Source organism: Miscanthus floridulus, chromosome 16 (genome assembly GCF_019320115.1).
Source record: "Miscanthus floridulus cultivar M001 chromosome 16, ASM1932011v1, whole genome shotgun sequence".
NCBI lineage: Eukaryota > Viridiplantae > Streptophyta > Magnoliopsida > Poales > Poaceae > Miscanthus > Miscanthus floridulus.
Window position 1 is genome coordinate 105,142,899 of NC_089595.1, and position 12,130 is coordinate 105,155,028.

Genomic DNA, 12,130 nt, shown 5'->3' on the forward strand with positions numbered 1-12,130 from the left:
ACTCTTGCCCTCACTTGTCAACCATCATTTCTTCCTTTTGGTGGAGAGATCCTTTTTGGAGATTAATGCCAAAGGGGGGGAAATATTGGGGGAGAATATAAGGGGAGAGAGATTGATATGAGGATGGAAAGGGCTAAAGGAGAGGCATACATATAAGGCTTAAAAAATATATATTATGGTGTGTGCAAGGATAGTTTCAATTGATGCTCTTGATAAGGACCATTTATGCTAGTGTGTGGCATTCATGCCTTGAGTGATGCTTGTTTTCTCCTGTGCTGGTCAGGCAGGTGCGGTAGTGCCGCCCTCTGCTGGTCAGCAATCTTTGAGTGCATGAACTATCATGAGCATCATGGTTATCATGTTACACCTTGCACCCCATGGATGCTAAGATATAGGGGAGTTCCCACACTTCATCTTAAATATGTGCATTTGGCATTTGAGGCCAAAATTTAAATTCCTTCGATGCACACATTTAGGGGGAGCTCACTATATAATAGGATTCAAAATCTTAATGTTTATCAATCTCTTGTAAGCTTTAGTTGTGTTGTCATCAATCACAAAAAAGGGGGAGATTGTAAGTGCATCTAGCCCATTAGTGGGTTTTGGTAAATTGAATGACAACACAATTAAAGGTCTAATAAGTTTGCTAAGTGTTGAACAAGAAATTGAGCCTATTGCATATACTTGTGGGTTGTGTATTAACAAGTATATACAAGGTTCAACTAGTAGGCAAACTTGATGATATGCCATATTGTGTTAAAGTGAATGCCAAACTATGTATTATTGTATTGGAAGTTTTTGGAAGCAATCTAGTTCAAGCAAAAGACAACAATGCAAATGGAATCAATGAAATGGCTTCTATATTGTGGGATATCATAGCATCATGTGAAAGCAAACATACTTGGTAAATGACAATGTATAGTGGATATAAGTCGGTCTCTACATTAGTTTGCTTACATGGATGAATATATGAAAGATCAATTGGAATGTCAAGCCAAAATGAGAAGGGAATAAGGAATCGTGAATTAGCTTGACCATATTGATGTTGATCCATGTATGTCTCTATGTGAGACAAACTGAAGCTTGATTGATCTCAACATTCATATCTAAAAAATATTCAAGCAAGGATCAAAATATTGAAGAAATGTTTTTCAATGGATGCTTAATATAATATGACTTAAGTATGGCTTGATAGGGTTACGATAGCAAGGAAAGGGCTTTGAGGTACTAAGCGAAGGTGAAGGGCAAGCAACGGCTTGGCGACCGAGGTACCATGGCTAAGGTGAAGAAGAGAGTACTTGCATTGAGTCGAGGTACTAATCAAGCTATGAGGAGTCATATTGTGTTGAGGATCAAATCATTAGTGGAAGTGACTTGAAGCCATGAAGGTGAACTCATATATATGGAAATGGTTCAAGTCACATAATCAAGGTATAATGAGAATGAGGAAAACATATTCGATAATAGAAGTTTTCAATTGCCAAATGAAGTGGCAACCAGCTCAAAGGCATTTACATTCTTTTATGCTTTAAATTTGAGTTTAGGAAAAGCCATACTATAAAGGGGGATTCTAGTACAGTTGGTCAACTGTGCAACTAGATGCTCAAAACTATAGATCTATATCCTCTTACCCAGCTAAAGCAGCCAGCCAAAAATCTCTAGATTCTACCTATTTTGGCTAGGGCGGCGGTACCGCCCATAAACGACCGTTGGGACCCAAGAGGTATAAATACCATTTGGGCCGGCCCACACCGGAGATCCTTCTTCTCCAACGGTTCAGTTCGAAACTGAATAGACCAAAGCTCACCTCTCTCTCCTCCATTGTTGCTCCTTCATCCCTCAAGCAAATCTTTGATTCCCACCATCAAAACTTGAGAGAAAAGGCAGCAAAACTCGATTGGAGAGAAGATCCACTGATTCCTAAAGTCTAAGAGCATTTGGTTCATGTTTGGCCCGCGGTTCTAGGGTTTGTTACTCTTAGAGCTTGCTCCTAGATGGCTAGGCATTGCCCTTGTGCTTGCCAACTCGTGTGGCAGCCTTGGGAGGTTTGTAACCTTATCCTGCAGCTAAGAAATTACCCGTCACTTCAAGAGTTCATTCTCTTGATTTGAGAATGAGGGCAAGGCAAGCCTTGGTGGCAAGCCAATCCTTTTGTGGATGCCTCAACAACATAGACTTAGGCAAGCCTTGGTGGTGAGCTGAACCACGGGATAAATTTTGTGTCTCGCATGCTTCACTTTGTATTCTTGCTGGTTCAGCTCTTTGTTAGCTGATTGTTAGGGTTTGGTAGCTCGATCCTCTCTTGTGTGAGATTTCTATGGTATCCAGTCTTCGAACTAGATTTTGTATTTTTGTTGTAGGATTGAGCAGCTGAGAGGGTTATGTTACTATCTGTGAAATCTCAATACTGTCTGCTTTATTTTTGAAGAGCGGTAGTGTCACCCTATAAGGCCGGCAGTGTCGCCCTCTGTTCTAACAGAGTTTCGAGTTGAATTTTTATAGGCCTATTCCCCCCCTCTAGGCCTCCTAGGCGACATCAAGGTCCTTTCACAAGGATGACTCACGCTCGTACCTTGCCTCATCGACCAAAGCTAAAAACCAACATAAGAACCCAGGGGGATAGAAGAAAGGACTCCACTCACTAATTAAGGGAAGCGTAGGTCATAGGAATGTCCATATCTGAGGATACAGCTATACGTATAGATCAATCAAATCTACAGAGCGTGTACACCTAGAACCATAAGATAACCATCTTTGATGGTGCCTTGCCTAGGCTGATACCGGGCTACCTTGCAACTGGTATGATGTCACCCTACCACTCAGCCCTGGGCCACCCTAGAGTCCACCAAAATGTAGAGACTGTGAGACATAGTACTAAGCCTCAGAGGTCACTACACTGTCTTACGAGGGTGTGGGCCAAATGCACATACCTCCCTACACTATCCACTTCTCACCTAGTAGTAGTGGCACCATCCTAGCTGGCCAGCATCCGTCCCCCGACCATTCAGGGATGAGTGGCGTGCATGTAGGGTCTTATGATCCAGTTCTCTCGACATACCCATCCTTAGGGGGACTGTACATGATATCTTCTCAAAAGGGATAACCAACACCCCATGCCTTAATGGCACCTCCATCCTAAGGCTTCATCCCACAAAGACATTCCACCTCAGGATCTTCTCACCTCACATGCACCCGCCATAGGTACCACTCATAGGGGATGCCCAAGTCGCACCCCTTGGCAAGACTCATCCAATGACTCATCAAGATCCTGCTCGATCGACTCTACCCTCACCACACACCCAAAACACACATCAAGATCTCCCCGGTTGTTACCACATTACCGGCACCCAGTGCCTTAACCACTCACATAAAATCCTCCACCGAGCATCACATCACAGATATAATACATAGTAGAAGTAGTAGTAAGTAAGTAAGCGAGCGTCAAACCTAACAGTAGGTGTGTAGGGGTATAGGTTGCGACAAGGTAATGGTTCACAAGCAATTCTACCATGTAACCTATCACAGACCATTTGCATTAAAGTAAAGCACTAGCATTTGCATTGTTGCATGTCTAATAGGATTCTATGAGGTTGGGTGGGACATGGTACCTGGCAGGTCGTCTCTAAGATCCTCAGTGTAGTCAGGGTCATGCTCCTCAGTCTGTGGCTCCTCCGGGTCTGTCAAATGAGTCATATAGCCACGATAAGCGACTCCTATAGATGATCACAAAGAAGCAACAGAAATTCAAAAGATCCAAATACACTCAAACATAATCCTATGACATAGAGCTTATTTTTAGAAAAATTTGGGCACTAGTTTCATATTTTTCTAAGGTCGTATGAATTTTCTAAGTTTAAATCATTTTCTAAAAAAATAAAATGAAATGGAAAATCTTGGTGCTGACACATGGTGGCTTCCGATTGGGTGAGGCGGATCTAGTCGCTGACAGGTGGGGCTAGGTCAACAGTCAATGTTGACTGGTCAATGATCAACATTGACTAGACTCAATGGGTCAGGGCATGGGCCAGATATGGGTCGGGTTGGGCCGGGCCGGCCCGTACACATGTCAAACATGCAGGCGGCCACATGGTGTAAGTGGGCTGCTACTAGGCTTGGTCCACGGGGGCTGGTCCATGGTGGACAGCGACGTGCGGGTCCATGGATCGTAGGCATGGTTCGCGGTGGACCGCGTCCACCTTTCCCTCTTCTCCCTTTGGCTCACAGTGCACCGGGTGCATGCGGGTCCATGTGAAGGGGCGTGACTGCCTCTCCCTCTCCTCTATTTATCATGGTGGTGCTCTCACCGGCGGTGAGCTCGACCATTCTCGCTCTAGGGTGGCTCGGCAGGGCCGCTAGGAGGCTCTATGGCTTCGCATGCTCATGGTGAGCTCGCTGGTGTGCCAAAGACAATGCCTTGGTGGCTCTAGCGCCTGGTGTAGGCTCGACGGTGGACGGTGGTGGCACAATTCTGATGGTGGGGCCCTACAGTGCGTCGGGATAGCTCCAGCAATCTTCGTTGGCTTCCCCATGCTTTGTCGAACACGTCAGTGGCTCTGAACATGATGGCGGGGGCTTGACCAAGGTGGGCCATGGCGGCAGCGGCACGGTGATGGTGGCGGACAACGACGAGGGGGCTACGGCTGCAATAGGGGCCAAAAGTGTCCCTTTGCCTCGATTGGGATCACGGGGAGGCCGGTTGACATAAAGATCTGTGAGCTTTTTAGTTCTATAGTCATTCCTCACTGCTAGGAAGTGAGCTACCGTGGTCAATCTATCAACAATTACCCAGATCGAGTCATGGCCTTTCGGGGTTCGAGGTAAACCCACTATAAAATCCATGGATACGCTTTCCCACTCCCACATTAGAACATCTAAGGGCTTCAACTGTCCTGCCAATCTTTGGTGTTTGGCCTTGATCCTATTGCAGATGTCGCAATGCACGACATAGCCTGCAATATCAACTTTCATATTCTACCACCAGAAAAGCTTCTTCAAGTCGGCATACATCTTGGTGCTTCCCGGGTAGATACAATACTTAGAGTCATGACCCTCAGCTAGGATCTCCTCTCACAAGGCTGCGTCAGAGGGTACACATATTCTATCCTTGTACCTATACACTCCCTATTCATCTTCTCTGAACTCAGGACACTTGCCTAGCTCCATGAGCTCTCAAATTTCCCAGATCTCAGGGCATTCTTGCTAGGCTTTGCGGATTCGATCTTCAAGATTGTACTGCACCTGAAGCTCATTTAGCATTCCCTTCTGTAGGATTTCAAGTCGAAGGTCTTCCATCTCTTGACTCAGCTCTAGTGGTATGGCTTCTACCATCAGACTATGGCAATAGCTCTTACGGCTTAGGGCATCTGCGACTACATTGGCTTTCCCTAGGTGATAGTGTATCTCTAGGTTATAGTCCTTAATCGGCTCTAGCCATCGACACTGTCTCATGTTTAGATCCTCCTAAGTGAAAAGTACTTAATACTCTTGTGATCAGTGTGGATGTCACATTTGTTCCCAATCAGATCGTGTCTCTAGATCTTTAGGGCATGCACAACAGCTGCAAGCTCAAGATCATGGGTAGGGTAGCATTGCTCATGGTCCTTCAGCTGATGGGAAGCATAAGCTATAACTCTCCTACTTTGCATTAGAACATAGTCAAGTCCTTGTCTGGATGCATCACAATAGACCACAAAGTCTTGCTAAATGTCAGGCAATACTAACATAGGAGTGGGAGTAAGCTTCTGTTTCAAGGTCTAGAAGCTTTGCTCACACTCGGGTGTCTACTCACATAATCGCACTAGAATCGCTCACTCACACAATCGGATGATCGCTATCAAGTATGTGTGAGATGGAGGAGGGCTCCTAAGCACTCTCAAGCATGGACACAAAGTCCCCCAAGGTGCTCAGCACTAGCCATGGCCAAAGGCCACTTCTATTTATAGCCCCAAGGGCTAAACTAGCCGGTAGGTAACCCCCCACCAGCCGCGAACCACGCTACCCACCACCCCCCTTCACTGGCAGCGGTCGGGCCGACCGAACGCTCCGATCGTGTTGACCGGACGCTGGACCTCAGCGTCCGGTCGCCCGTAGATGGCCACGTGTCTTGGTTCCAACGATCACTTGACCTGACCGAACGCAGCAGCTTCAACTATCCGGACGCTGGACCCTCAGCGTTCGGTCATTTCCAGTAAGGTACCGACCTCAACCAGACGTGTCTGGTCACACCTGATCGGATGCAGCCAGCATCCGGTCACACTCCAGCTTCTGCATCATCGTACGTTAGCCTGACCAGACGCAGCCTATCAGTGTCCGGTGCATTCAGATCCAGCGTCCGGTCAGTTGACCGACGCCAAGCATCTTCGTGACTAACTTGTTCTCACTTCTAACTTCTTCACCCTTGCTCCAATGTGCTAACCACCAAGAATTTGTATCCGGCGTAATAGAAAATAGGCATTCTATTTTCCCGAAAGCGCTGAATCCCACCCAAACCCATCTCAACCCTGCAAACACCATCTCCTTTGTAAATGTGCCAACACCACCAAGTGTACACCACCATGTGTATGTGTGTTAGCTTTTCACAATCATTTCTCAAAGGATGTTAGCCACTCAACTTGCCACGCCACTCGATCTTAGCGACAATGCAAAGTTAGATCACTCGAGTGGCACTAGATGACCGATATGCAAACAAGTTCGCCCCTCTTGATAGTACGGCCATCTATCCTAAACCCGGTCATAAACTTCTCTACACACCTATGACTGGTGAAATGAAATGCCCTAGGTTATACCTTTGCCTTGCGCATTCCATTCCATCTCCTTCAATGTCGATGCAACACATGCACCAACACGATCAACAATGATATGATCCACTTCATATCATCACATGATCATATTGGTTCATCGATCTTGACTTCAATTGCTCTTCACCATTGCCATCGTCCATCGGCGCCAAGTCTTGCTCAAGCTTCACCGCCACGTGGTCCATCACTCCAAAGCCTTCGACTTGCCCTTCACGCTTGCAACCGGTCCATCAAGCCAAGTCTTGTCTTGATCTTCTCCACCTTGATCACATGACTCAATGTCATGTTTCATGTGCATTTAAGCTCCTTCATCATCACATGTGTGAGATTTGCAACATCTCCAAGCCATTTTCACCTTCATGGCATATGTTGCTCACACACATGTACCTGTGGACTAATCACCTGTGTATCTCACATAAACACAATTAGTCCACCTAGGTTGTCACTCAATTACCAAAACCAAACAAGGACCTTTCAATGGGGCAGACAACGACCTTGTGGACCGGCTGACCATAGCTGAAGCAAGTGAAGGGCACGCTGCCTATGGCGGTAGGCGCATCAGTCTTCCACGTGCTAGGGCTCTGAGCCGGGCGGCTCAGAGCAAGGCAATGGTAGTTGGCAATGTGGGTACCACCTCCATGGCTCGAAGTAGGTGTGGCTCCTAGGATAGACAAGGGCAAGGCTATGAAGGCGTGTGAGCACGCGACCCCAGAGATGCCAGGGCGTGAGAGGTGCTCTCGGACCAACGCTTCTTTTTCTTATAGAGGGTGTCAGCCTCCAGATGATCCCTCTCCATCATGAGGACCTTGTTAATCATCTCCTGGAGGGTGTAGTAGGTATGACCTGAGAGGGCCACCTTAAGGTGTGTGTTCAAACCCTTCTTAAAGAAGTACATCTTCTTCTTCTCAGAGTCTATCTCATCGGGAGTGTACCTCATCATGAGAGTGAAGCGGTTACTATACTCCTAGATCTTTTGGGATCCCTAGGAAATGTTGTTGAACTCTTGCACTTTGGCATCCATCATGCCCTTAGGCACGTGGTGCTCGTGGAAGGCTTCGATGAACTCCTCCCATGAGATGTGCACGGGGTCAGCATGGATGTCACAATAGCTGTTCCACCATGCACGTGCGGCGCTAGTGAGATAGTGGGCTGTGACTCCAACACACTCCTCATAGGAGCAAGTGGTTAGGTCCAGCTTCTTCTCCATCTTATGCAGCCACTCCTTGGCAGCGATGGGGTCATCGTCCGAGCTATCAAAGGTATGGGGCCTCAGCTTGAGGAAACCCTCCAACTTCCTCTGAAAGTCATTGGGCAGTTCCCCATTATGGCACAACAACCCCTCAGTCAGTGTCTCCATGAGACGTGTCTGGCGGTCCATCACCTTAGACAGGAGTTGTGGTGGTGGTGGAGCATCATCGCCCCTAGGTGGAGTGTCCTCACCCCCAGACTAGGCTACGCCTGGCTCCTTTAGGATGGGCTCCTCCATGTGCTACTCTCTAGCAGGAGGCACCTCCTCCTTGAGGTTGAGGGCAACACATCCTCTCCCACGCCCACAGCCGCGACCACGACCATGGCCAGTGGGCATAGGGGATAGAGAGCGACAGTTCAGACATTCTTAGCAGTGACATGACATCTTTGCTGCAAATGTTAGGTTACAAGTTGTTATTAAGTGGTTAGATGATTTATTAGCAATTCAATTAATAATTTAATTCTAGCCATACACTCAAACAAAGAAGTAGGAACAACCATAAGAAGCATTAAGATCCAAATATTCATTACATGAGTTTATTACATGGCGATGTCTCCAGTAGCTACACTAGAAACTCATGGGGAATCGCACTACACGCACATAGGCTCCAAAAGAGGGACATTACTCTAGTCCTAAAAGTGAGTCATGTCTCATAGCCACGCTGGGCTCATCATCAACACTATGACTATTACATTATTAGAGCATCACTAGGAAGCTAACTCTAACTAGGTGGTGGTGAAGAGCTAGCATCCATTACCTAGAGTTCTGCATCGGTGCAGTGCATCCTCGAGATGTACTCTAGGGCCTCCTCCAACTACTCAATCTTCGGGGCCTCAGGGTAGTCCTTGAGAGGGCATGCCTTTAGATTGAGCTTAGTGGGCTCAACCTAGAAGGACTCCTTGCACGGCCTCTTACGTGACTTAGGGGGTAGGAACTTCTACATCTCCTTAAACTCCTTGACTCACCTGATGTCAGCGTCAACCCATGCCTCGCTTATCCTATCAGCCCTATCCTTCTGGAACTCCATGTACTTCATGTACTCAATAAGGTGGCACTGGTTGTGAGAGGTGTTAATGCTCAATAGAACCACCTCCCTCTCCAACATGTTGCAATGGCTCTCTAGCATCATCTTCCTAAAACCATACCTCTTCTCCATCTCAATGTGATCCCTCAGACACCTCTTCTTGCACTTGAGGGAATCCTCAAGCTCAAGCACCTTTCAGTCTAAGTCATCATTATGGAGCCCAAAGTCTCTAGCCTTGTCTCTTAGATCTACAATCTCCTCCTTTAGCTTGCTCTCATGTGCTTTGTAGTAGGTCTCCATGCGATCATAGCCCTCACGCTCCACATGGATGGTCTCCTTGAGTACTTCCTTCTTCTTCTCTTCCTCTAGGAAGGCCTCGTTAGCCTAGAATAGTAGGTCCCAGTACCGACGGTTCTGTGACTCAACCTCCATGATGTACCTGTCTTGGTAGATGATGTACTATCCGGACACCTAAAGGCAAGGGCCCTCCTCGGCATAGACAGTTTGCTCAGTGATCAAGACGTACCTCCTGGTACTCTAGGTAAGGTCCAGGGCTTAGGGAAGCAAGCAGTACGGTCCCTCCTAAGGTATTCATGGGTGTCACACATCACACAGTGAAGGGCCAAATGCGAAACAGACTGAACACAAGCTATGATGGAGGTCTCCACCTGTAGCTCCTAGAAGGCATGCAGCTCCGGCAGGGTCTCACTTGTAGGAACCTTGAGGTGGATGACGATGTGGCCCTATAATCCGCCAGGTCCAGGCTCACCATGATAGACATACTTGACCTGCTCGGTAGGGACGCCAAGGTCCTCAAGAACATCATCAAGCATCTTAGAAAAACCCTAGTAGCTTAGACCATTGACGGGAAGCTCAACTACTAGTGCCATCTACAAATCGGTCCAAAAAAGGGAATCAGCAGACTAGAAAAAGATAAGCCATGCATAAAAAGATGCAAGGTTGGTATATATAACCGAAGAAGACAAGTTCCACTTCTATTTCTATTGTCTAATCCTAAGGGTCTCGTCCTAGGGTCAAGTATGGCTCTGATACCAAACTAAAACGATCCCTATTTCCTCTAAGGGAAATCTATAGATTCGAAGTATAACGTGAGAGTCCTAGGTGATCATCCCATCACATTATCAAATAATAGTTGATATCACAGTCATACATCGAATACATGTTTTAAAGAGAGGACAAATAGCAAGGTTTACTCATTTTTACATTGCCACTTGGCAGAATCACTCAGAGCATGCAACATCTAGAACAACATCAAGTAGAAAGATAGCGGACATCGACTCCATTTTCTCAACCGAACTTGAGTGTAGGAACAAGACCTCTAATCCTCCCAATCGTCTCCTAGGTAGTCGTACTCAAGCTCAGAACCTGTCAAACAATTATCAGTATGATTTGTACTAGCCACTAGCTCCCACCCTATGCTTTGCGTTTGCTTTATGATAGTGGAATGCAAGGGTAGAGCAAAAGACCTATTTGTGGTTGTAGTTTCCTATGCGAGTATGTCAAGTTTTAATAATAATAATTTATTAAGTTTTAACCCATCTCATCCACATGTTCTCCCATCCCATCACACACATCTCACCACTCTCACACTATCTAGGTGACAAGGATGACTCCTGCTCATACCTTGCCTCATCGGCCAAAGACGGAAACCAAGACAAGAACCTAGGGGGAGAGAAGAAAGGACTCCACTCACTAATCAAGGGAACTGTAGGTCATAAGAATGTCCATATCCGAGGACACGACTATACGTATTGATCGATCAAATATGTAGAGTGTGTACACCTAGAACCACAAGATCACCATCGCCGACAGTGCCCTACCTAGGTTGATACCGGGCTACCTTCCAACCGGTATGATGCCACCCTACCACTCAGCCCTGGGCCACCCTAGAGTCCATCAAAACACCGAGACTATGAGACATAGTACTAGGCCCCAGAGGTCACTACACTATCTTATGAGGGTGTGGGCCAAACACCCGTACCTCCCTACACTATCCACTTCTCACCTAGTAGTAGTGGCACCGTCCTAGCTGGTCAGCATCCATCCCCCACCCATGTAGGGATGAGTGGCATGCATGTAGGGTCTTATGATCTGGTTCTCTTGACATACCCATCCTTAGGAGGACCGGATAGGATATCTTCTCAAAGGAGATAACCAACATCCCATGCCTTGATGGTACCTCCATCCCAGGGCTTCATCCCACAAAGACATTCCACCTCAGGATCTTCTCACCTCACATGCACCCGCCACAGGTACCACTCATAGGGGATGCCTAGGTCGCACCCCCCTAGCAAGACTTATCCAATGACTCATCAAGATCCTGCCCGATCGACTCTACCCTCACCACACACCCAAAACACACATCAAGATCTGCCCAGTTGTTACCACATTACCGGCACCCAGTGCCTTAACCACTCACATAAAATCCTCCACCGAGCATCACATCACAGATATAATACGTAGTAGAAGTGGTAGTAAGTAAGTAAGCGAGCGTCTAACCTAATAGCAGGTGTGCAGGGGTTTAGGTTGCGACAAGGTAATGGTTCACAAGCAATTCTACCATGTGATGTAGAGCTCCCCCGGGTCTGTCAAACGAGACATATAGCTGCGATAAGTGACTCCTATAGATGATCACAAAGAAGCAACAAAAATTCAAAAGATCCAAATACACTCAAACACAAGCATATGACGTAGAGCTCATTTTTAGAAATTTTTTGCATTGGTTTCATGTTTTTCTGAGGTCATATGAATTTTCTAAGTTTAAATCATTTTCTGAAAAAAGAAAAAGAAATGGAAAATCCTAGTGCTGACACATGGCGGCTTTCGATTGGGTGAGGCGGATCTAGTCGCTGATAGGTGGGTCTAGGTCAATGGGCAACGTTGACTAGGCTCAGTGGGCCGGGTTAGGTCGGTCTAGGCCGGCTTGGCCCAGACACGTGTCAGACATGTAGGCGGCCACGTGGTGCAACAGGCCACTACTAGGCTTGGTCCATAGGGGCTGGTCCATGGTGGATGGCGTCGTGTGGGTCCGTGGACCAC